This window comes from Trachinotus anak, unplaced genomic scaffold, assembly GCF_046630095.1.
Source record: "Trachinotus anak isolate AG129_WGS33_773 ecotype Australia unplaced genomic scaffold, CSIRO_AGI_Tana_v1 ptg000033l, whole genome shotgun sequence".
NCBI lineage: Eukaryota > Metazoa > Chordata > Actinopteri > Carangiformes > Carangidae > Trachinotus > Trachinotus anak.
The window spans coordinates 5749989-5773415 of record NW_027273884.1 but is presented as its reverse complement, the minus strand read 5'-3'; the positions used below and the strand labels follow the sequence as shown (position 1 = coordinate 5773415).

At 40.1% G+C, this 23427-nt stretch overlaps 22 non-coding genes across 22 annotated transcripts; all 22 read left to right on the top strand.

The window, feature by feature from the left end:
- Positions 1 to 454: 454 nt before the first annotated feature.
- LOC139614273 (U4 spliceosomal RNA) lies at positions 455 to 595 on the top strand. The gene has a single exon (XR_011686963.1). It is a non-coding gene; the product is annotated as a U4 spliceosomal RNA (small nuclear RNA).
- A 911-nt stretch (positions 596 to 1506) lies between these two features.
- On the top strand, positions 1507 to 1647 carry LOC139614297 (U4 spliceosomal RNA). Its single transcript, XR_011686986.1, has one exon. It is a non-coding gene; the product is annotated as a U4 spliceosomal RNA (small nuclear RNA).
- Positions 1648 to 2558: 911 nt separating this feature from the next.
- On the top strand, positions 2559 to 2699 carry LOC139614296 (U4 spliceosomal RNA). The gene has a single exon (XR_011686985.1). It is a non-coding gene; the product is annotated as a U4 spliceosomal RNA (small nuclear RNA).
- A 912-nt stretch (positions 2700 to 3611) lies between these two features.
- Positions 3612 to 3752, top strand: LOC139614331 (U4 spliceosomal RNA). Its single transcript, XR_011687020.1, has one exon. It is a non-coding gene; the product is annotated as a U4 spliceosomal RNA (small nuclear RNA).
- Positions 3753 to 4663: 911 nt separating this feature from the next.
- LOC139614295 (U4 spliceosomal RNA) lies at positions 4664 to 4804 on the top strand. Its single transcript, XR_011686984.1, has one exon. It is a non-coding gene; the product is annotated as a U4 spliceosomal RNA (small nuclear RNA).
- A 911-nt stretch (positions 4805 to 5715) lies between these two features.
- Positions 5716 to 5856, top strand: LOC139614305 (U4 spliceosomal RNA). Its single transcript, XR_011686994.1, has one exon. It is a non-coding gene; the product is annotated as a U4 spliceosomal RNA (small nuclear RNA).
- Positions 5857 to 6768: 912 nt separating this feature from the next.
- On the top strand, positions 6769 to 6909 carry LOC139614326 (U4 spliceosomal RNA). Its single transcript, XR_011687015.1, has one exon. It is a non-coding gene; the product is annotated as a U4 spliceosomal RNA (small nuclear RNA).
- A 911-nt stretch (positions 6910 to 7820) lies between these two features.
- Positions 7821 to 7961, top strand: LOC139614327 (U4 spliceosomal RNA). Its single transcript, XR_011687016.1, has one exon. It is a non-coding gene; the product is annotated as a U4 spliceosomal RNA (small nuclear RNA).
- A 912-nt stretch (positions 7962 to 8873) lies between these two features.
- Positions 8874 to 9014, top strand: LOC139614321 (U4 spliceosomal RNA). Its single transcript, XR_011687010.1, has one exon. It is a non-coding gene; the product is annotated as a U4 spliceosomal RNA (small nuclear RNA).
- Positions 9015 to 9925: 911 nt separating this feature from the next.
- Positions 9926 to 10066, top strand: LOC139614294 (U4 spliceosomal RNA). Its single transcript, XR_011686983.1, has one exon. It is a non-coding gene; the product is annotated as a U4 spliceosomal RNA (small nuclear RNA).
- Positions 10067 to 10978: 912 nt separating this feature from the next.
- LOC139614285 (U4 spliceosomal RNA) lies at positions 10979 to 11119 on the top strand. Its single transcript, XR_011686975.1, has one exon. It is a non-coding gene; the product is annotated as a U4 spliceosomal RNA (small nuclear RNA).
- A 911-nt stretch (positions 11120 to 12030) lies between these two features.
- Positions 12031 to 12171, top strand: LOC139614308 (U4 spliceosomal RNA). Its single transcript, XR_011686997.1, has one exon. It is a non-coding gene; the product is annotated as a U4 spliceosomal RNA (small nuclear RNA).
- Positions 12172 to 13082: 911 nt separating this feature from the next.
- Positions 13083 to 13223, top strand: LOC139614272 (U4 spliceosomal RNA). Its single transcript, XR_011686962.1, has one exon. It is a non-coding gene; the product is annotated as a U4 spliceosomal RNA (small nuclear RNA).
- A 911-nt stretch (positions 13224 to 14134) lies between these two features.
- LOC139614307 (U4 spliceosomal RNA) lies at positions 14135 to 14275 on the top strand. Its single transcript, XR_011686996.1, has one exon. It is a non-coding gene; the product is annotated as a U4 spliceosomal RNA (small nuclear RNA).
- A 911-nt stretch (positions 14276 to 15186) lies between these two features.
- LOC139614271 (U4 spliceosomal RNA) lies at positions 15187 to 15327 on the top strand. Its single transcript, XR_011686961.1, has one exon. It is a non-coding gene; the product is annotated as a U4 spliceosomal RNA (small nuclear RNA).
- Positions 15328 to 16238: 911 nt separating this feature from the next.
- LOC139614292 (U4 spliceosomal RNA) lies at positions 16239 to 16379 on the top strand. The gene has a single exon (XR_011686981.1). It is a non-coding gene; the product is annotated as a U4 spliceosomal RNA (small nuclear RNA).
- A 911-nt stretch (positions 16380 to 17290) lies between these two features.
- Positions 17291 to 17431, top strand: LOC139614291 (U4 spliceosomal RNA). Its single transcript, XR_011686980.1, has one exon. It is a non-coding gene; the product is annotated as a U4 spliceosomal RNA (small nuclear RNA).
- A 912-nt stretch (positions 17432 to 18343) lies between these two features.
- LOC139614330 (U4 spliceosomal RNA) lies at positions 18344 to 18484 on the top strand. Its single transcript, XR_011687019.1, has one exon. It is a non-coding gene; the product is annotated as a U4 spliceosomal RNA (small nuclear RNA).
- Positions 18485 to 19396: 912 nt separating this feature from the next.
- LOC139614323 (U4 spliceosomal RNA) lies at positions 19397 to 19537 on the top strand. The gene has a single exon (XR_011687012.1). It is a non-coding gene; the product is annotated as a U4 spliceosomal RNA (small nuclear RNA).
- Positions 19538 to 20448: 911 nt separating this feature from the next.
- On the top strand, positions 20449 to 20589 carry LOC139614279 (U4 spliceosomal RNA). The gene has a single exon (XR_011686969.1). It is a non-coding gene; the product is annotated as a U4 spliceosomal RNA (small nuclear RNA).
- Positions 20590 to 21500: 911 nt separating this feature from the next.
- On the top strand, positions 21501 to 21641 carry LOC139614320 (U4 spliceosomal RNA). The gene has a single exon (XR_011687009.1). It is a non-coding gene; the product is annotated as a U4 spliceosomal RNA (small nuclear RNA).
- A 911-nt stretch (positions 21642 to 22552) lies between these two features.
- Positions 22553 to 22693, top strand: LOC139614302 (U4 spliceosomal RNA). The gene has a single exon (XR_011686991.1). It is a non-coding gene; the product is annotated as a U4 spliceosomal RNA (small nuclear RNA).
- Positions 22694 to 23427: the final 734 nt, after the last annotated feature.

Sequence of the window (23427 nt, the reverse complement as noted above, 5' to 3'; positions counted from 1 at the left end):
AAATCTTGATGACCCTTTGACGTAATTTTCACTTTCACAAGATAATATATCAAGCTAAATGAAAGTTTAGACCCCAAAAACGTACTGATCAATCTGCGTTCAAAATGTCCTAAACCAGATTTTATGGATCAGAATTAACAGGCTTATTTGAGCCTGATATCAACATGTTGGCCTCAATTGTTGAAGCTAAACATGAAGGACAAGGCCCTGGAATGAATGAGTCTAACCAGTGTAGCAATGGGTTACTTGTCTCACATCGTAGGTTCTCACAAGGCTCCACCCATGATGACTGTTGCCCGGAAAAGGCGGGGTTTGTTGTAAACAAGCCAATCACATGCAAGATCATCATATCGTTGTACTGACAGGAGTGTACATTCAGGAAGGGATTTGAATGGCACCGTGTGCTTCGTGAATGTTGCACCAAGTCCACTGTAAAGTTGTAGTTACTTTCTGCATTCTTTCGCAGAGGCAATTTCATAGTCTGTGAAGTACAGCTGAGATGTGATTATTGCTGGTTGAAAACTTAACCCAATACCCTGCCAGGATGACTTGAAATATAGTCAGCTATGGCAATTTTTGTTAGTATCTAGAGAGACTGTATGTTATGTTTCAATGAAAAATCATGAGTTCACATGTAACGTATTGCTCCTTGGTCTTCCAGTATAACATACAGACACGCTTTCTTCAAACTTCTAGCAAAGTTTGTAACTACATTCAAAGAGCCTATGTGAGCTGCGGCCTGTTTTTCATATGTGGATAAATGAGCCGCTCAGGCTAGATTGTTGATGACATGATACGAGCCTGGATCGTTAAGTTCTTAACCGCTGGTTTAAAATTCATCTGGAGCTGTTGCTAGAACAGCAAGGTCTTGAAGTGAAATTTTCCAACGAGCAAGCTGATTGTCACTTAGCGGGATCATGAGCAAACATTTTAGAGTGAATTCCATACGAGATGTCATTTTCAGATACAAATGGCTTGCTACGGTAGAGATGTTATGAAAGGATGTTGACATGATCATGATTTCGTATTGGATGAGCCTAAAAGTGATTTCAAAATCTTGATGACCCTTTGACGTAATTTTCACTTTCACAAGATAATATATCAAGCTAAATGAAAGTTTAGACCCCAAAAACGTACTGATCAATCTGCGTTCAAAATGTCCTAAACCAGATTTTATGGATCAGAATTAACAGGCTTATTTGAGCCTGATATCAACATGTTGGCCTCAATTGTTGAAGCTAAACATGAAGGACAAGGCCCTGGAATGAATGAGTCTAACCAGTGTAGCAATGGGTTACTTGTCTCACATCGTAGGTTCTCACAAGGCTCCACCCATGATGACTGTTGCCCGGAAAAGGCGGGGTTTGTTGTAAACAAGCCAATCACATGCAAGATCATCATATCGTTGTACTGACAGGAGTGTACATTCAGGAAGGGATTTGAATGGCACCGTGTTCTTCGTGAATGTTGCACCAAGTCCACTGTAAAGTTGTAGTTACTTTCTGCATTCTTTCGCAGAGGCAATTTCATAGTCTGTGAAGTACAGCTGAGACGTGATTATTGCTGGTTGAAAACTTAACCCAATACCCCGCCAGGATGATTTGAAATACAGTCAGCTATGGCAATTTTTGTTAGTCTCTAGAGAGACTGTATGTTATGTTTCAATGAAAAATCATGAGTTCCCATGTAACGTATTGCTCCTTGATCTTCCAGTATAACATACAGACACGCTTTCTTCAAACTTCCAGCAAAGGTTGTAACTACATTCAAAGAGCCTATGTGAGCTGCGGCCTGTTTTTCATATGTGGATAAATGAGCCGTTCAGACTAGATTGTTGATGACATGATACGAGCCTGGATCGTTAAGTTCTTCACTGCTGGTTTAAAATTCATCTGGAGCTGTTGCTAGAACAGCAAGGTCTTGAAGTGAAATTTTCCAACGAGCAAGCTGATTGTCACTTAGCGGGATCATGAGCAAACATTTTAGAGTGAATTCCATACGAGATGTCATTTTCAGATACAAATGGCTTGCTACGGTAGAGATGTTATGAAAGGATGTTGACATGATCATGATTTCGTATTGGATGAGCCTAAAAGTGATTTCAAAATCTTTATGACCCTTTGACGTAATTTTCACTTTCACAAGATAATATATCAAGCTAAATTAAAGTTTAGACCCCAAAAACGTACTGATCAATCTGCGTTCAAAATGTCCTAAACCAGATTTTATGGATCAGAATTAACAGGCTTATTTGAGCCTGATATCAACATGTTGGCCTCAATTGTTGAAGCTAAACATGAAGGACAAGGCCCTGGAATGAATGAGTCTAACCAGTGTAGCAATGGGTTACTTGTCTCACATCGTAGGTTCTCACAAGGCTCCACCCATGATGACTGTTGCCCGGAAAAGGCGGGGTTTGTTGTAAACAAGCCAATCACATGCAAGATCATCATATAGTTGTACTGACAGGAGTGTACATTCAGGAAGGGATTTGAATGGCACCGTGTTCTTCGTGAATGTTGCACCAAGTCCACTGTAAAGTTGTAGTTACTTTCTGCATTCTTTCGCAGAGGCAATTTCATAGTCTGTGAAGTACAGCTGAGACGTGATTATTGCTGGTTGAAAACTTAACCCAATACCCCGCCAGGATGATTTGAAATACAGTCAGCTATGGCAATTTTTGTTAGTCTCTAGAGAGACTGTATGTTATGTTTCAATGAAAAATCATGAGTTCACATGTAACGTATTGCTCCTTGATCTTCCAGTATAACATACAGACACGCTTTCTTCAAACTTCCAGCAAAGGTTGTAACTACATTCAAAGAGCCTATGTGAGCTGCGGCCTGTTTTTCATATGTGGATAAATGAGCCGCTCAGACTAGATTGTTGATGACATGATACGAGCCTGGATCGTTAAGTTCTTCACCGCTGGTTTAAAATTCATCTGGAGCTGTTGCTAGAACAGCAAGGTCTTGAAGTGAAATTTTCCAACGAGCAAGCTGATTGTCACTTAGCGGGATCATGAGCAAACATTTTAGAGTGAATTCCATACGAGATGTCATTTTCAGATACAAATGGCTTGCTACGGTAGAGATGTTATGAAAGGATGTTGACATGATCATGATTTCGTATTGGATGAGCCTAAAAGTGATTTCAAAATCTTGATGACCCTTTGACGTAATTTTTTACTTTCACAAGATAATATATCAAGCTAAATGAAAGTTTAGACCCCAAAAACGTACTGATCAATCTGCGTTCAAAATGTCCTAAACCAGATTTTATGGATCAGAATTAACAGGCTTATTTGAGCCTGATATCAACATGTTGGCCTCAATTGTTGAAGCTAAACATGAAGGACAAGGCCCTGGAATGAATGAGTCTAACCAGTGTAGCAATGGGTTACTTGTCTCACATCGTAGGTTCTCACAAGGCTCCACCCATGATGACTGTTGCCCGGAAAAGGCGGGGTTTGTTGTAAACAAGCCAATCACATGCAAGATCATCATATCGTTGTACTGACAGGAGTGTACATTCAGGAAGGGATTTGAATGGCACCGTGTGCTTCGTGAATGTTGCACCAAGTCCACTGTAAAGTTGTAGTTACTTTCTGCATTCTTTCGCAGAGGCAATTTCATAGTCTGTGAAGTACAGCTGAGACGTGATTATTGCTGGTTGAAAACTTAACCCAATACCCTGCCAGGATGACTTGAAATACAGTCAGCTATGGCAATTTTTGTTAGTATCTAGAGAGACTGAATGTTATGTTTCAATGAAAAATCATGAGTTCACATGTAACGTATTGCTCCTTGGTCTTCCAGTATAACATACAGACACGCTTTCTTCAAACTTCTAGCAAAGTTTGTAACTACATTCAAAGAGCCTATGTGAGCTGCGGCCTGTTTTTCATATGTGGATAAATGAGCCGCTCAGGCTAGATTGTTGATGACATGATACGAGCCTGGATCGTTAAGTTCTTCACCGCTGGTTTAAAATTCATCTGGAGCTGTTGCTAGAACAGCAAGGTCTTGAAGTGAAATTTTCCAACGAGCAAGCTGATTGTCACTTAGCGGGATCATGAGCAAACATTTTAGAGTGAATTCCATACGAGATGTCATTTTCAGATACAAATGGCTTGCTACGGTAGAGATGTTATGAAAGGATGTTGACATGATCATGATTTCGTATTGGATGAGCCTAAAAGTGATTTCAAAATCTTGATGACCCTTTGACGTAATTTTCACTTTCACAAGATAATATATCAAGCTAAATGAAAGTTTAGACCCCAAAAACGTACTGATCAATCTGCGTTCAAAATGTCCTAAACCAGATTTTATGGATCAGAATTAACAGGCTTATTTGAGCCTGATATCAACATGTTGGCCTCAATTGTTGAAGCTAAACATGAAGGACAAGGCCCTGGAATGAATGAGTCTAACCAGTGTAGCAATGGGTTACTTGTCTCACATCGTAGGTTCTCACAAGGCTCCACCCATGATGACTGTTGCCCGGAAAAGGCGGGGTTTGTTGTAAACAAGCCAATCACATGCAAGATCATCATATCGTTGTACTGACAGGAGTGTACATTCAGGAAGGGATTTGAATGGCACCGTGTTCTTCGTGAATGTTGCACCAAGTCCACTGTAAAGTTGTAGTTACTTTCTGCATTCTTTCGCAGAGGCAATTTCATAGTCTGTGAAGTACAGCTGAGACGTGATTATTGCTGGTTGAAAACTTAACCCAATACCCCGCCAGGATGATTTGAAATACAGTCAGCTATGGCAATTTTTGTTAGTCTCTAGAGAGACTGTATGTTATGTTTCAATGAAAAATCATGAGTTCCCATGTAACGTATTGCTCCTTGATCTTCCAGTATAACATACAGACACGCTTTCTTCAAACTTCCAGCAAAGGTTGTAACTACATTCAAAGAGCCTATGTGAGCTGCGGCCTGTTTTTCATATGTGGATAAATGAGCCGTTCAGACTAGATTGTTGATGACATGATACGAGCCTGGATCGTTAAGTTCTTCACCGCTGGTTTAAAATTCATCTGGAGCTGTTGCTAGAACAGCAAGGTCTTGAAGTGAAATTTTCCAACGAGCAAGCTGATTGTCACTTAGCGGGATCATGAGCAAACATTTTAGAGTGAATTCCATACGAGATGTCATTTTCAGATACAAATGGCTTGCTACGGTAGAGATGTTATGAAAGGATGTTGACATGATCATGATTTCGTATTGGATGAGCCTAAAAGTGATTTCAAAATCTTTATGACCCTTTGACGTAATTTTCACTTTCACAAGATAATATATCAAGCTAAATGAAAGTTTAGACCCCAAAAACGTACTGATCAATCTGCGTTCAAAATGTCCTAAACCAGATTTTATGGATCAGAATTAACAGGCTTATTTGAGCCTGATATCAACATGTTGGCCTCAATTGTTGAAGCTAAACATGAAGGACAAGGCCCTGGAATGAATGAGTCTAACCAGTGTAGCAATGGGTTACTTGTCTCACATCGTAGGTTCTCACAAGGCTCCACCCATGATGACTGTTGCCCGGAAAAGGCGGGGTTTGTTGTAAACAAGCCAATCACATGCAAGATCATCATATCGTTGTACTGACAGGAGTGTACATTCAGGAAGGGATTTGAATGGCACCGTGTTCTTCGTGAATGTTGCACCAAGTCCACTGTAAAGTTGTAGTTACTTTCTGCATTCTTTCGCAGAGGCAATTTCATAGTCTGTGAAGTACAGCTGAGACGTGATTATTGCTGGTTGAAAACTTAACCCAATACCCCACCAGGATGACTTGAAATACAGTCAGCTATGGCAATTTTTGTTAGTCTCTAGAGAGACTGTATGTTATGTTTCAATGAAAAATCATGAGTTCCCATGTAACGTATTGCTCCTTGGTCTTCCAGTATAACATACAGACACGCTTTCTTCAAACTTCCAGCAAAGGTTGTAACTACATTCAAAGAGCCTATGTGAGCTGCGGCCTGTTTTTCATATGTGGATAAATGAGCCGCTCAGGCTAGATTGTTGATGACATGATACGAGCCTGGATCGTTAAGTTCTTCACCGCTGGTTTAAAATTCATCTGGAGCTGTTGCTAGAACAGCAAGGTCTTGAAGTGAAATTTTCCAACGAGCAAGCTGATTGTCACTTAGCGGGATCATGAGCAAACATTTTAGAGTGAATTCCATACGAGATGTCATTTTCAGATACAAATGGCTTGCTACGGTAGAGATGTTATGAAAGGATGTTGACATGATCATGATTTCGTATTGGATGAGCCTAAAAGTGATTTCAAAATCTTGATGACCCTTTGACGTAATTTTCACTTTCACAAGATAATATATCAAGCTAAATGAAAGTTTAGACCCCAAAAACGTACTGATCAATCTGCGTTCAAAATGTCCTAAACCAGATTTTATGGATCAGAATTAACAGGCTTATTTGAGCCTGATATCAACATGTTGGCCTCAATTGTTGAAGCTAAACATGAAGGACAAGGCCCTGGAATGAATGAGTCTAACCAGTGTAGCAATGGGTTACTTGTCTCACATCGTAGGTTCTCACAAGGCTCCACCCATGATGACTGTTGCCCGGAAAAGGCGGGGTTTGTTGTAAACAAGCCAATCACATGCAAGATCATCATATCGTTGTACTGACAGGAGTGTACATTCAGGAAGGGATTTGAATGGCACCGTGTTCTTCGTGAATGTTGCACCAAGTCCACTGTAAAGTTGTAGTTACTTTTCCACATTCTTTCGCAGAGGCAATTTCATAGTCTGTGAAGTACAGCTGAGACGTGATTATTGCTGGTTGAAAACTTAACCCAATACCCCGCCAGGATGACTTGAAATACAGTCAGCTATGGCAATTTTTGTTAGTCTCTAGAGAGACTGTATGTTATGTTTCAATGAAAAATCATGAGTTCCCATGTAACGTATTGCTCCTTGGTCTTCCAGTATAACATACAGACACGCTTTCTTCAAACTTCCAGCAAAGGTTGTAACTACATTCAAAGAGCCTATGTGAGCTGCGGCCTGTTTTTCATATGTGGATAAATGAGCCGCTCAGGCTAGATTGTTGATGACATGATACGAGCCTGGATCGTTAAGTTCTTCACCGCTGGTTTAAAATTCATCTGGAGCTGTTGCTAGAACAGCAAGGTCTTGAAGTGAAATTTTCCAACGAGCAAGCTGATTGTCACTTAGCGGGATCATGAGCAAACATTTTAGAGTGAATTCCATACGAGATGTCATTTTCAGATACAAATGGCTTGCTACGGTAGAGATGTTATGAAAGGATATTGACATGATCATGATTTCGTATTGGATGAGCCTAAAAGTGATTTCAAAATCTTGATGACCCTTTGACGTAATTTTCACTTTCACAAGATAATATATCAAGCTAAATGAAAGTTTAGACCCCAAAAACGTACTGATCAATCTGCGTTCAAAATGTCCTAAACCAGATTTTATGGATCAGAATTAACAGGCTTATTTGAGCCTGATATCAACATGTTGGCCTCAATTGTTGAAGCTAAACATGAAGGACAAGGCCCTGGAATGAATGAGTCTAACCAGTGTAGCAATGGGTTACTTGTCTCACATCGTAGGTTCTCACAAGGCTCCACCCATGATGACTGTTGCCCGGAAAAGGCGGGGTTTGTTGTAAACAAGCCAATCACATGCAAGATCATCATATCGTTGTACTGACAGGAGTGTACATTCAGGAAGGGATTTGAATGGCACCGTGTTCTTCGTGAATGTTGCACCAAGTCCACTGTAAAGTTGTAGTTACTTTCTGCATTCTTTCGCAGAGGCGATTTCATAGTCTGTGAAGTTCAGCTGAGACGTGATTATTGCTGGTTGAAAACTTAACCCAATACCCCGCCAGGACGATTTGAAATACAGTCAGCTATGGCAATTTTTGTTAGTCTCTAGAGAGACTGTATGTTATGTTTCAATGAAAAATCATGAGTTCACGTGTAACGTATTGCTCCTTGGTCTTCCAGTATAACATACAGACACGCTTTCTTCAAACTTCCAGCAAAGGTTGTAACTACATTCAAAGAGCCTATGTGAGCTGCGGCCTGTTTTTCATATGTGGATAAATGAGCCGCTCAGACTAGATTGTTGATGACATGATACGAGCCTGGATCGTTAAGTTCTTCACCGCTGGTTTAAAATTCATCTGGAGCTGTTGCTAGAACAGCAAGGTCTTGAAGTGAAATTTTCCAACGAGCAAGCTGATTGTCACTTAGCGGGATCATGAGCAAACATTTTAGAGTGAATTCCATACGAGATGTCATTTTCAGATACAAATGGCTTGCTACGGTAGAGATGTTATGAAAGGATATTGACATGATCATGATTTCGTATTGGATGAGCCTAAAAGTGATTTCAAAATCTTGATGACCCTTTGACGTAATTTTCACTTTCACAAGATAATATATCAAGCTAAATGAAAGTTTAGACCCCAAAAACGTACTGATCAATCTGCGTTCAAAATGTCCTAAACCAGATTTTATGGATCAGAATTAACAGGCTTATTTGAGCCTGATATCAACATGTTGGCCTCAATTGTTGAAGCTAAACATGAAGGACAAGGCCCTGGAATGAATGAGTCTAACCAGTGTAGCAATGGGTTACTTGTCTCACATCGTAGGTTCTCACAAGGCTCCACCCATGATGACTGTTGCCCGGAAAAGGCGGGGTTTGTTGTAAACAAGCCAATCACATGCAAGATCATCATATCGTTGTACTGACAGGAGTGTACATTCAGGAAGGGATTTGAATGGCACCGTGTTCTTCGTGAATGTTGCACCAAGTCCACTGTAAAGTTGTAGTTACTTTTCCGCATTCTTTCGCAGAGGCAATTTCATAGTCTGTGAAGTACAGCTGAGACGTGATTATTGCTGGTTGAAAACTTAACCCAATACCCCGCCAGGACGATTTGAAATACAGTCAGCTATGGCAATTTTTGTTAGTCTCTAGAGAGACTGTATGTTATGTTTCAATGAAAAATCATGAGTTCCCATGTAACGTATTGCTCCTTGGTCTTCCAGTATAACATACAGACACGCTTTCTTCAAACTTCCAGCAAAGTTTGTAACTACATTCAAAGAGCCTATGTGAGCTGCGGCCTGTTTTTCATATGTGGATAAATGAGCCGCTCAGGCTAGATTGTTGATGACATGATACGAGCCTGGATCGTTAAGTTCTTCACCGCTGGTTTAAAATTCATCTGGAGCTGTTGCTAGAACAGCAAGGTCTTGAAGTGAAATTTTCCAACGAGCAAGCTGATTGTCACTTAGCGGGATCATGAGCAAACATTTTAGAGTGAATTCCATACGAGATGTCATTTTCAGATACAAATGGCTTGCTACGGTAGAGATGTTATGAAAGGATGTTGACATGATCATGATTTCGTATTGGATGAGCCTAAAAGTGATTTCAAAATCTTGATGACCCTTTGACGTAATTTTCACTTTCACAAGATAATATATCAAGCTAAATGAAAGTTTAGACCCCAAAAACGTACTGATCAATCTGCGTTCAAAATGTCCTAAACCAGATTTTATGGATCAGAATTAACAGGCTTATTTGAGCCTGATATCAACATGTTGGCCTCAATTGTTGAAGCTAAACATGAAGGACAAGGCCCTGGAATGAATGAGTCTAACCAGTGTAGCAATGGGTTACTTGTCTCACATCGTAGGTTCTCACAAGGCTCCACCCATGATGACTGTTGCCCGGAAAAGGCGGGGTTTGTTGTAAACAAGCCAATCACATGCAAGATCATCATATCGTTGTACTGACAGGAGTGTACATTCAGGAAGGGATTTGAATGGCACCGTGTTCTTCGTGAATGTTGCACCAAGTCCACTGTAAAGTTGTAGTTACTTTCTGCATTCTTTCGCAGAGGCAATTTCATAGTCTGTGAAGTACAGCTGAGACGTGATTATTGCTGGTTGAAAACTTAACCCAATACCCCGCCAGGATGATTTGAAATACAGTCAGCTATGGCAATTTTTGTTAGTCTCTAGAGAGACTGTATGTTATGTTTCAATGAAAAATCATGAGTTCACATGTAACGTATTGCTCCTTGATCTTCCAGTATAACATACAGACACGCTTTCTTCAAACTTCCAGCAAAGGTTGTAACTACATTCAAAGAGCCTATGTGAGCTGCGGCCTGTTTTTCATATGTGGATAAATGAGCCGTTCAGACTAGATTGTTGATGACATGATACGAGCCTGGATCGTTAAGTTCTTCACCGCTGGTTTAAAATTCATCTGGAGCTGTTGCTAGAACAGCAAGGTCTTGAAGTGAAATTTTCCAACGAGCAAGCTGATTGTCACTTAGCGGGATCATGAGCAAACATTTTAGAGTGAATTCCATACGAGATGTCATTTTCAGATACAAATGGCTTGCTACGGTAGAGATGTTATGAAAGGATGTTGACATGATCATGATTTCGTATTGGATGAGCCTAAAAGTGATTTCAAAATCTTGATGACCCTTTGACGTAATTTTCACTTTCACAAGATAATATATCAAGCTAAATGAAAGTTTAGACCCCAAAAACGTACTGATCAATCTGCGTTCAAAATGTCCTAAACCAGATTTTATGGATCAGAATTAACAGGCTTATTTGAGCCTGATATCAACATGTTGGCCTCAATTGTTGAAGCTAAACATGAAGGACAAGGCCCTGGAATGAATGAGTCTAACCAGTGTAGCAATGGGTTACTTGTCTCACATCGTAGGTTCTCACAAGGCTCCACCCATGATGACTGTTGCCCGGAAAAGGCGGGGTTTGTTGTAAACAAGCCAATCACATGCAAGATCATCATATCGTTGTACTGACAGGAGTGTACATTCAGGAAGGGATTTGAATGGCACCGTGTTCTTCGTGAATGTTGCACCAAGTCCACTGTAAAGTTGTAGTTACTTTTCCACATTCTTTCGCAGAGGCAATTTCATAGTCTGTGAAGTACAGCTGAGACGTGATTATTGCTGGTTGAAAACTTAACCCAATACCCCGCCAGGATGATTGGAAATACAGTCAGCTATGGCAATTTTTGTTAGTCTCTAGAGAGACTGTATGTTATGTTTCAATGAAAAATCATGAGTTCACATGTAACGTATTGCTCCTTGATCTTCCAGTATAACATATAGACACGCTTTCTTCAAACTTCCAGCAAAGGTTGTAACTACATTCAAAGAGCCTATGTGAGCTGCGGCCTGTTTTTCATATGTGGATAAATGAGCCGTTCAGACTAGATTGTTGATGACATGATACGAGCCTGGATCGTTAAGTTCTTCACCGCTGGTTTAAAATTCATCTGGAACTGTTGCTAGAACAGCAAGGTCTTGAAGTGAAATTTTCCAACGAGCAAGCTGATTGTCACTTAGCGGGATCATGAGCAAACATTTTAGAGTGAATTCCATACGAGATGTCATTTTCAGATACAAATGGCTTGCTACGGTAGAGATGTTATGAAAGGATGTTGACATGATCATGATTTCGTATTGGATGAGCCTAAAAGTGATTTCAAAATCTTTATGACCCTTTGACGTAATTTTCACTTTCACAAGATAATATATCAAGCTAAATGAAAGTTTAGACCCCAAAAACGTACTGATCAATCTGCGTTCAAAATGTCCTAAACCAGATTTTATGGATCAGAATTAACAGGCTTATTTGAGCCTGATATCAACATGTTGGCCTCAATTGTTGAAGCTAAACATGAAGGACAAGGCCCTGGAATGAATGAGTCTAACCAGTGTAGCAATGGGTTACTTGTCTCACATCGAAGGTTCTCACAAGGCTCCACCCATGATGACTGTTGCCCGGAAAAGGCGGGGTTTGTTGTCAACAAGCCAATCACATGCAAGATCATCATATCGTTGTACTGACAGGAGTGTACATTCAGGAAGGGATTTGAATGGCACCGTGTGCTTCGTGAATGTTGCACCAAGTCCACTGTAAAGTTGTAGTTACTTTCTGCATTCTTTTGCAGAGGCAATTTCATAGTCTGTGAAGTACAGCTGAGACGTGATTATTGCTGGTTGAAAACTTAACCCAATACCCCGTCAGGATGATTTGAAATACAGTCAGCTATGGCAATTTTTGTTAGTCTCTAGAGAGACTGTATTTTATGTTTCAATAAAAAATCATGAGTTCACATGTAACGTATTGCTCCTTGATCTTCCAGTATAACATACAGACACGCTTTCTTCAAACTTCAAGCAAAGGTTGTAACTACATTCAAAGAGCCTATGTGAGCTGCGGCCTGTTTTTCATATGTGGATAAATGAGCCGCTCAGACTAGATTGTTGATGACATGATACGAGCCTGGATCGTTAAGTTCTTCACCGCTGGTTTAAAATTCATCTGGAGCTGTTGCTAGAACAGCAAGGTCTTGAAGTGAAATTTTCCAACGAGCAAGCTGATTGTCACTTAGCGGGATCATGAGCAAACATTTTAGAGTGAATTCCATACGAGATGTCATTTTCAGATACAAATGGCTTGCTACGGTAGAGATGTTATGAAAGGATGTTGACATGATCATGATTTCGTATTGGATGAGCCTAAAAGTGATTTCAAAATCTTGATGACCCTTTGACGTAATTTTCACTTTCACAAGATAATATATCAAGCTAAATGAAAGTTTAGACCCCAAAAACGTACTGATCAATCTGCGTTCAAAATGTCCTAAACCAGATTTTATGGATCAGAATTAACAGGCTTATTTGAGCCTGATATCAACATGTTGGCCTCAATTGTTGAAGCTAAACATGAAGGACAAGGCCCTGGAATGAATGAGTCTAACCAGTGTAGCAATGGGTTACTTGTCTCACATCGTAGGTTCTCACAAGGCTCCACCCATGATGACTGTTGCCCGGAAAAGGCGGGGTTTGTTGTAAACAAGCCAATCACATGCAAGATCATCATATCGTTGTACTGACAGGAGTGTACATTCAGGAAGGGATTTGAATGGCACCGTGTGCTTCGTGAATGTTGCACCAAGTCCACTGTAAAGTTGTAGTTACTTTCTGCATTCTTTCGCAGAGGCAATTTCATAGTCTGTGAAGTACAGCTGAGATGTGATTATTGCTGGTTGAAAACTTAACCCAATACCCTGCCAGGATGACTTGAAATATAGTCAGCTATGGCAATTTTTGTTAGTATCTAGAGAGACTGTATGTTATGTTTCAATGAAAAATCATGAGTTCACATGTAACGTATTGCTCCTTGGTCTTCCAGTATAACATACAGACACGCTTTCTTCAAACTTCTAGCAAAGTTTGTAACTACATTCAAAGAGCCTATGTGAGCTGCGGCCTGTTTTTCATATGTGGATAAATGAGCCGCTCAGGCTAGATTGTTGATGACATGATACGAGCCTGGATCGTTAAGTTCTTAACCGCTGGTTTAAAATTCATCTGGAACTGTTGCTAGAACAGCAAGGTCTTGAAGTGAAATTTTCCAACGAGCAAGCTGATTGTCACTTAGCGGGATCATGAGCAAACATTTTAGAGTGAATTCCATACGAGATGTCATTTTCAGATACAAATGGCTTGCTACGGTAGAGATGTTATGAAAGGATGTTGACATGATCATGATTTCGTATTGGATGAGCCTAAAAGTGATTTCAAAATCTTTATGACCCTTTGACGTAATTTTCACTTTCACAAGATAATATATCAAGCTAAATGAAAGTTTAGACCCCAAAAACGTACTGATCAATCTGCGTTCAAAATGTCCTAAACCAGATTTTATGGATCAGAATTAACAGGCTTATTTGAGCCTGATATCAACATGTTGGCCTCAATTGTTGAAGCTAAACATGAAGGACAAGGCCCTGGAATGAATGAGTCTAACCAGTGTAGCAATGGGTTACTTGTCTCACATCGAAGGTTCTCACAAGGCTCCACCCATGATGACTGTTGCCCGGAAAAGGCGGGGTTTGTTGTCAACAAGCCAATCACATGCAAGATCATCATATCGTTGTACTGACAGGAGTGTACATTCAGGAAGGGATTTGAATGGCACCGTGTGCTTCGTGAATGTTGCACCAAGTCCACTGTAAAGTTGTAGTTACTTTCTGCATTCTTTTGCAGAGGCAATTTCATAGTCTGTGAAGTACAGCTGAGACGTGATTATTGCTGGTTGAAAACTTAACCCAATACCCCGTCAGGATGATTTGAAATACAGTCAGCTATGGCAATTTTTGTTAGTCTCTAGAGAGACTGTATTTTATGTTTCAATAAAAAATCATGAGTTCACATGTAACGTATTGCTCCTTGATCTTCCAGTATAACATACAGACACGCTTTCTTCAAACTTCAAGCAAAGGTTGTAACTACATTCAAAGAGCCTATGTGAGCTGCGGCCTGTTTTTCATATGTGGATAAATGAGCCGCTCAGACTAGATTGTTGATGACATGATACGAGCCTGGATCGTTAAGTTCTTCACCGCTGGTTTAAAATTCATCTGGAGCTGTTGCTAGAACAGCAAGGTCTTGAAGTGAAATTTTCCAACGAGCAAGCTGATTGTCACTTAGCGGGATCATGAGCAAACATTTTAGAGTGAATTCCATACGAGATGTCATTTTCAGATACAAATGGCTTGCTACGGTAGAGATGTTATGAAAGGATGTTGACATGATCATGATTTCGTATTGGATGAGCCTAAAAGTGATTTCAAAATCTTGATGACCCTTTGACGTAATTTTCACTTTCACAAGATAATATATCAAGCTAAATGAAAGTTTAGACCCCAAAAACGTACTGATCAATCTGCGTTCAAAATGTCCTAAACCAGATTTTATGGATCAGAATTAACAGGCTTATTTGAGCCTGATATCAACATGTTGGCCTCAATTGTTGAAGCTAAACATGAAGGACAAGGCCCTGGAATGAATGAGTCTAACCAGTGTAGCAATGGGTTACTTGTCTCACATCGTAGGTTCTCACAAGGCTCCACCCATGATGACTGTTGCCCGGAAAAGGCGGGGTTTGTTGTAAACAAGCCAATCACATGCAAGATCATCATATCGTTGTACTGACAGGAGTGTACATTCAGGAAGGGATTTGAATGGCACCGTGTGCTTCGTGAATGTTGCACCAAGTCCACTGTAAAGTTGTAGTTACTTTCTGCATTCTTTCGCAGAGGCAATTTCATAGTCTGTGAAGTACAGCTGAGATGTGATTATTGCTGGTTGAAAACTTAACCCAATACCCTGCCAGGATGACTTGAAATATAGTCAGCTATGGCAATTTTTGTTAGTATCTAGAGAGACTGTATGTTATGTTTCAATGAAAAATCATGAGTTCACATGTAACGTATTGCTCCTTGGTCTTCCAGTATAACATACAGACACGCTTTCTTCAAACTTCTAGCAAAGTTTGTAACTACATTCAAAGAGCCTATGTGAGCTGCGGCCTGTTTTTCATATGTGGATAAATGAGCCGCTCAGGCTAGATTGTTGATGACATGATACGAGCCTGGATCGTTAAGTTCTTAACCGCTGGTTTAAAATTCATCTGGAGCTGTTGCTAGAACAGCAAGGTCTTGAAGTGAAATTTTCCAACGAGCAAGCTGATTGTCACTTAGCGGGATCATGAGCAAACATTTTAGAGTGAATTCCATACGAGATGTCATTTTCAGATACAAATGGCTTGCTACGGTAGAGATGTTATGAAAGGATGTTGACATGATCATGATTTCGTATTGGATGAGCCTAAAAGTGATTTCAAAATCTTGATGACCCTTTGACGTAATTTTCACTTTCACAAGATAATATATCAAGCTAAATGAAAGTTTAGACCCCAAAAACGTACTGATCAATCTGCGTTCAAAATGTCCTAAACCAGATTTTATGGATCAGAATTAACAGGCTTATTTGAGCCTGATATCAACATGTTGGCCTCAATTGTTGAAGCTAAACATGAAGGACAAGGCCCTGGAATGAATGAGTCTAACCAGTGTAGCAATGGGTTACTTGTCTCACATCGTAGGTTCTCACAAGGCTCCACCCATGATGACTGTTGCCCGGAAAAGGCGGGGTTTGTTGTAAACAAGCCAATCACATGCAAGATCATCATATCGTTGTACTGACAGGAGTGTACATTCAGGAAGGGATTTGAATGGCACCGTGTTCTTCGTGAATGTTGCACCAAGTCCACTGTAAAGTTGTAGTTACTTTCTGCATTCTTTCGCAGAGGCAATTTCATAGTCTGTGAAGTACAGCTGAGACGTGATTATTGCTGGTTGAAAACTTAACCCAATACCCCGCCAGGATGATTTGAAATACAGTCAGCTATGGCAATTTTTGTTAGTCTCTAGAGAGACTGTATGTTATGTTTCAATGAAAAATCATGAGTTCCCATGTAACGTATTGCTCCTTGATCTTCCAGTATAACATACAGACACGCTTTCTTCAAACTTCCAGCAAAGGTTGTAACTACATTCAAAGAGCCTATGTGAGCTGCGGCCTGTTTTTCATATGTGGATAAATGAGCCGTTCAGACTAGATTGTTGATGACATGATACGAGCCTGGATCGTTAAGTTCTTCACTGCTGGTTTAAAATTCATCTGGAGCTGTTGCTAGAACAGCAAGGTCTTGAAGTGAAATTTTCCAACGAGCAAGCTGATTGTCACTTAGCGGGATCATGAGCAAACATTTTAGAGTGAATTCCATACGAGATGTCATTTTCAGATACAAATGGCTTGCTACGGTAGAGATGTTATGAAAGGATGTTGACATGATCATGATTTCGTATTGGATGAGCCTAAAAGTGATTTCAAAATCTTTATGACCCTTTGACGTAATTTTCACTTTCACAAGATAATATATCAAGCTAAATTAAAGTTTAGACCCCAAAAACGTACTGATCAATCTGCGTTCAAAATGTCCTAAACCAGATTTTATGGATCAGAATTAACAGGCTTATTTGAGCCTGATATCAACATGTTGGCCTCAATTGTTGAAGCTAAACATGAAGGACAAGGCCCTGGAATGAATGAGTCTAACCAGTGTAGCAATGGGTTACTTGTCTCACATCGTAGGTTCTCACAAGGCTCCACCCATGATGACTGTTGCCCGGAAAAGGCGGGGTTTGTTGTAAACAAGCCAATCACATGCAAGATCATCATATAGTTGTACTGACAGGAGTGTACATTCAGGAAGGGATTTGAATGGCACCGTGTTCTTCGTGAATGTTGCACCAAGTCCACTGTAAAGTTGTAGTTACTTTCTGCATTCTTTCGCAGAGGCAATTTCATAGTCTGTGAAGTACAGCTGAGACGTGATTATTGCTGGTTGAAAACTTAACCCAATACCCCGCCAGGATGATTTGAAATACAGTCAGCTATGGCAATTTTTGTTAGTCTCTAGAGAGACTGTATGTTATGTTTCAATGAAAAATCATGAGTTCACATGTAACGTATTGCTCCTTGATCTTCCAGTATAACATACAGACACGCTTTCTTCAAACTTCCAGCAAAGGTTGTAACTACATTCAAAGAGCCTATGTGAGCTGCGGCCTGTTTTTCATATGTGGATAAATGAGCCGCTCAGACTAGATTGTTGATGACATGATACGAGCCTGGATCGTTAAGTTCTTCACCGCTGGTTTAAAATTCATCTGGAGCTGTTGCTAGAACAGCAAGGTCTTGAAGTGAAATTTTCCAACGAGCAAGCTGATTGTCACTTAGCGGGATCATGAGCAAACATTTTAGAGTGAATTCCATACGAGATGTCATTTTCAGATACAAATGGCTTGCTACGGTAGAGATGTTATGAAAGGATGTTGACATGATCATGATTTCGTATTGGATGAGCCTAAAAGTGATTTCAAAATCTTGATGACCCTTTGACGTAATTTTTTACTTTCACAAGATAATATATCAAGCTAAATGAAAGTTTAGACCCCAAAAACGTACTGATCAATCTGCGTTCAAAATGTCCTAAACCAGATTTTATGGATCAGAATTAACAGGCTTATTTGAGCCTGATATCAACATGTTGGCCTCAATTGTTGAAGCTAAACATGAAGGACAAGGCCCTGGAATGAATGAGTCTAACCAGTGTAGCAATGGGTTACTTGTCTCACATCGTAGGTTCTCACAAGGCTCCACCCATGATGACTGTTGCCCGGAAAAGGCGGGGTTTGTTGTAAACAAGCCAATCACATGCAAGATCATCATATCGTTGTACTGACAGGAGTGTACATTCAGGAAGGGATTTGAATGGCACCGTGTGCTTCGTGAATGTTGCACCAAGTCCACTGTAAAGTTGTAGTTACTTTCTGCATTCTTTCGCAGAGGCAATTTCATAGTCTGTGAAGTACAGCTGAGACGTGATTATTGCTGGTTGAAAACTTAACCCAATACCCTGCCAGGATGACTTGAAATACAGTCAGCTATGGCAATTTTTGTTAGTATCTAGAGAGACTGAATGTTATGTTTCAATGAAAAATCATGAGTTCACATGTAACGTATTGCTCCTTGGTCTTCCAGTATAACATACAGACACGCTTTCTTCAAACTTCTAGCAAAGTTTGTAACTACATTCAAAGAGCCTATGTGAGCTGCGGCCTGTTTTTCATATGTGGATAAATGAGCCGCTCAGGCTAGATTGTTGATGACATGATACGAGCCTGGATCGTTAAGTTCTTCACCGCTGGTTTAAAATTCATCTGGAGCTGTTGCTAGAACAGCAAGGTCTTGAAGTGAAATTTTCCAACGAGCAAGCTGATTGTCACTTAGCGGGATCATGAGCAAACATTTTAGAGTGAATTCCATACGAGATGTCATTTTCAGATACAAATGGCTTGCTACGGTAGAGATGTTATGAAAGGATGTTGACATGATCATGATTTCGTATTGGATGAGCCTAAAAGTGATTTCAAAATCTTGATGACCCTTTGACGTAATTTTCACTTTCACAAGATAATATATCAAGCTAAATGAAAGTTTAGACCCCAAAAACGTACTGATCAATCTGCGTTCAAAATGTCCTAAACCAGATTTTATGGATCAGAATTAACAGGCTTATTTGAGCCTGATATCAACATGTTGGCCTCAATTGTTGAAGCTAAACATGAAGGACAAGGCCCTGGAATGAATGAGTCTAACCAGTGTAGCAATGGGTTACTTGTCTCACATCGTAGGTTCTCACAAGGCTCCACCCATGATGACTGTTGCCCGGAAAAGGCGGGGTTTGTTGTAAACAAGCCAATCACATGCAAGATCATCATATCGTTGTACTGACAGGAGTGTACATTCAGGAAGGGATTTGAATGGCACCGTGTTCTTCGTGAATGTTGCACCAAGTCCACTGTAAAGTTGTAGTTACTTTTCCACATTCTTTCGCAGAGGCAATTTCATAGTCTGTGAAGTACAGCTGAGACGTGATTATTGCTGGTTGAAAACTTAACCCAATACCCTGCCAGGATGATTTGAAGTACAGTCAGCTATGGCAATTTTTGTTAGTCTCTAGAGAGACTGTATGTTATGTTTCAATGAAAAATCATGAGTTCACATGTAACGTATTGCTCCTTGATCTTCCAGTATAACATACAGACACGCTTTCTTCAAACTTCCAGCAAAGGTTGTAACTACATTCAAAGAGCCTATGTGAGCTGCGGCCTGTTTTTCATATGTGGATAAATGAGCCGTTCAGACTAGATTGTTGATGACATGATACGAGCCTGGATCGTTAAGTTCTTCACCGCTGGTTTAAAATTCATCTGGAGCTGTTGCTAGAACAGCAAGGTCTTGAAGTGAAATTTTCCAACGAGCAAGCTGATTGTCACTTAGCGGGATCATGAGCAAACATTTTAGAGTGAATTCCATACGAGATGTCATTTTCAGATACAAATGGCTTGCTACGGTAGAGATGTTATGAAAGGATGTTGACATGATCATGATTTCGTATTGGATGAGCCTAAAAGTGATTTCAAAATCTTGATGACCCTTTGACGTAATTTTCACTTTCACAAGATAATATATCAAGCTAAATGAAAGTTTAGACCCCAAAAACGTACTGATCAATCTGCGTTCAAAATGTCCTAAACCAGATTTTATGGATCAGAATTAACAGGCTTATTTGAGCCTGATATCAACATGTTGGCCTCAATTGTTGAAGCTAAACATGAAGGACAAGGCCCTGGAATGAATGAGTCTAACCAGTGTAGCAATGGGTTACTTGTCTCACATCGTAGATTCTCACAAGGCTCCACCCATGATGACTGTTGCCCGGAAAACGCGGGGTTTGTTGTCAACAAGCCAATCACATGCAAGATCATCATATCGTTGTACTGACAGGAGTGTACATTCAGGAAGGGATTTGAATGGCACCGTGTGCTTCGTGAATGTTGCACCAAGTCCACTGTAAAGTTGTAGTTACTTTCCGCATTCTTTCGCAGAGGCAATTTCATAGTCTGTGAAGTACAGCTGCGACGTGATTATTGCTGGTTGAAAACTTAACCCAATACCCCGCCAGGACGATTTGAAATACAGTCAGCTATGGCAATTTTTGTTAGTCTCTAGAGAGACTGTATGTTATGTTTCAATGAAAAATCATGAGTTCACATGTAACGTATTGCTCCTTGATCTTCCAGTATAACATACAGACACGCTTTCTTCAAACTTCCAGCAAAGGTTGTAACTACATTCAAAGAGCCTATGTGAGCTGCGGCCTGTTTTTCATATGTGGATAAATGAGCCGTTCAGACTAGATTGTTGATGACATGATACGAGCCTGGATCGTTAAGTTCTTCACCGCTGGTTTAAAATTCATCTGGAACTGTTGCTAGAACAGCAAGGTCTTGAAGTGAAATTTTCCAACGAGCAAGCTGATTGTCACTTAGCGGGATCATGAGCAAACATTTTAGAGTGAATTCCATACGAGATGTCATTTTCAGATACAAATGGCTTGCTACGGTAGAGATGTTATGAAAGGATGTTGACATGATCATGATTTCGTATTGGATGAGCCTAAAAGTGATTTCAAAATCTTTATGACCCTTTGACGTAATTTTCACTTTCACAAGATAATATATCAAGCTAAATGAAAGTTTAGACCCCAAAAACGTACTGATCAATCTGCGTTCAAAATGTCCTAAACCAGATTTTATGGATCAGAATTAACAGGCTTATTTGAGCCTGATATCAACATGTTGGCCTCAATTGTTGAAGCTAAACATGAAGGACAAGGCCCTGGAATGAATGAGTCTAACCAGTGTAGCAATGGGTTACTTGTCTCACATCGAAGGTTCTCACAAGGCTCCACCCATGATGACTGTTGCCCGGAAAAGGCGGGGTTTGTTGTAAACAAGCCAATCACATGCAAGATCATCATATCGTTGTACTGACAGGAGTGTACATTCAGGAAGGGATTTGAATGGCACCGTGTGCTTCGTGAATGTTGCACCAAGTCCACTGTAAAGTTGTAGTTACTTTCTGCATTCTTTCGCAGAGGCAATTTCATAGTCTGTGAAGTACAGCTGAGACGTGATTATTGCTGGTTGAAAACTTAACCCAATACCCCGCCAGGACGATTTGAAATACAGTCAGCTATGGCAATTTTTGTTAGTCTCTAGAGAGACTGTATTTTATGTTTCAATGAAAAATCATGAGTTCACATGTAACGTATTGCTCCTTGATCTTCCAGTATAACATACAGACACGCTTTCTTCAAACTTCAAGCAAAGGTTGTAACTACATTCAAAGAGCCTATGTGAGCTGCGGCCTGTTTTTCATATGTGGATAAATGAGCCGCTCAGACTAGATTGTTGATGACATGATACGAGCCTGGATCGTTAAGTTCTTCACCGCTGGTTTAAAATTCATCTGGAGCTGTTGCTAGAACAGCAAGGTCTTGAAGTGAAATTTTCCAACGAGCAAGCTGATTGTCACTTAGCGGGATCATGAGCAAACATTTTAGAGTGAATTCCATACGAGATGTCATTTTCAGATACAAATGGCTTGCTACGGTAGAGATGTTATGAAAGGATGTTGACATGATCATGATTTCGTATTGGATGAGCCTAAAAGTGATTTCAAAATCTTGATGACCCTTTGACGTAATTTTCACTTTCACAAGATAATATATCAAGCTAAATGAAAGTTTAGACCCCAAAAACGTACTGATCAATCTGCGTTCAAAATGTCCTAAACCAGATTTTATGGATCAGAATTAACAGGCTTATTTGAGCCTGATATCAACATGTTGGCCTCAATTGTTGAAGCTAAACATGAAGGACAAGGCCCTGGAATGAATGAGTCTAACCAGTGTAGCAATGGGTTACTTGTCTCACATCGTAGGTTCTCACAAGGCTCCACCCATGATGACTGTTGCCCGGAAAAGGCGGGGTTTGTTGTAAACAAGCCAATCACATGCAAGATCATCATATCGTTGTACTGACAGGAGTGTACATTCAGGAAGGGATTTGAATGGCACCGTGTGCTTTGTGAATGTTGCACCAAGTCCACTGTAAAGTTGTAGTTACTTTCTGCATTCTTTCGCAGAGGCAATTTCATAGTCTGTGAAGTACAGCTGAGACGTGATTATTGCTGGTTGAAAACTTAACCCAATACCCTGCCAGGATGACTTGAAATACAGTCAGCTATGGCAATTTTTGTTAGTCTCTAGAGAGACTGTATGTTATGTTTCAATGAAAAATCATGAGTTCACATGTAACGTATTGCTCCTTGGTCTTCCAGTATAACATACAGACACGCTTTCTTCAAACTTCTAGCAAAGTTTGTAACTACATTCAAAGAGCCTATGTGAGCTGCGGCCTGTTTTTCATATGTGGATAAATGAGCCGCTCAGGCTAGATTGTTGATGACATGATACGAGCCTGGATCGTTAAGTTCTTCACCGCTGGTTTAAAATTCATCTGGAGCTGTTGCTAGAACAGCAAGGTCTTGAAGTGAAATTTTCCAACGAGCAAGCTGATTGTCACTTAGCGGGATCATGAGCAAACATTTTAGAGTGAATTCCATACGAGATGTCATTTTCAGATACAAATGGCTTGCTACGGTAGAGATGTTATGAAAGGATGTTGACATGATCATGATTTCGTATTGGATGAGCCTAAAAGTGATTTCAAAATCTTGATGACCCTTTGACGTAATTTTCACTTTCACAAGATAATATATCAAGCTAAATGAAAGTTTAGACCCCAAAAACGTACTGATCAATCTGCGTTCAAAATGTCCTAAACCAGAATTTATGGATCAGAATTAACAGGCTTATTTGAGCCTGATATCAACATGTTGGCCTCAATTGTTGAAGCTAAACATGAAGGACAAGGCCCTGGAATGAATGAGTCTAACCAGTGTAGCAATGGGTTACTTGTCTCACATCGAAGGTTCTCACAAGGCTC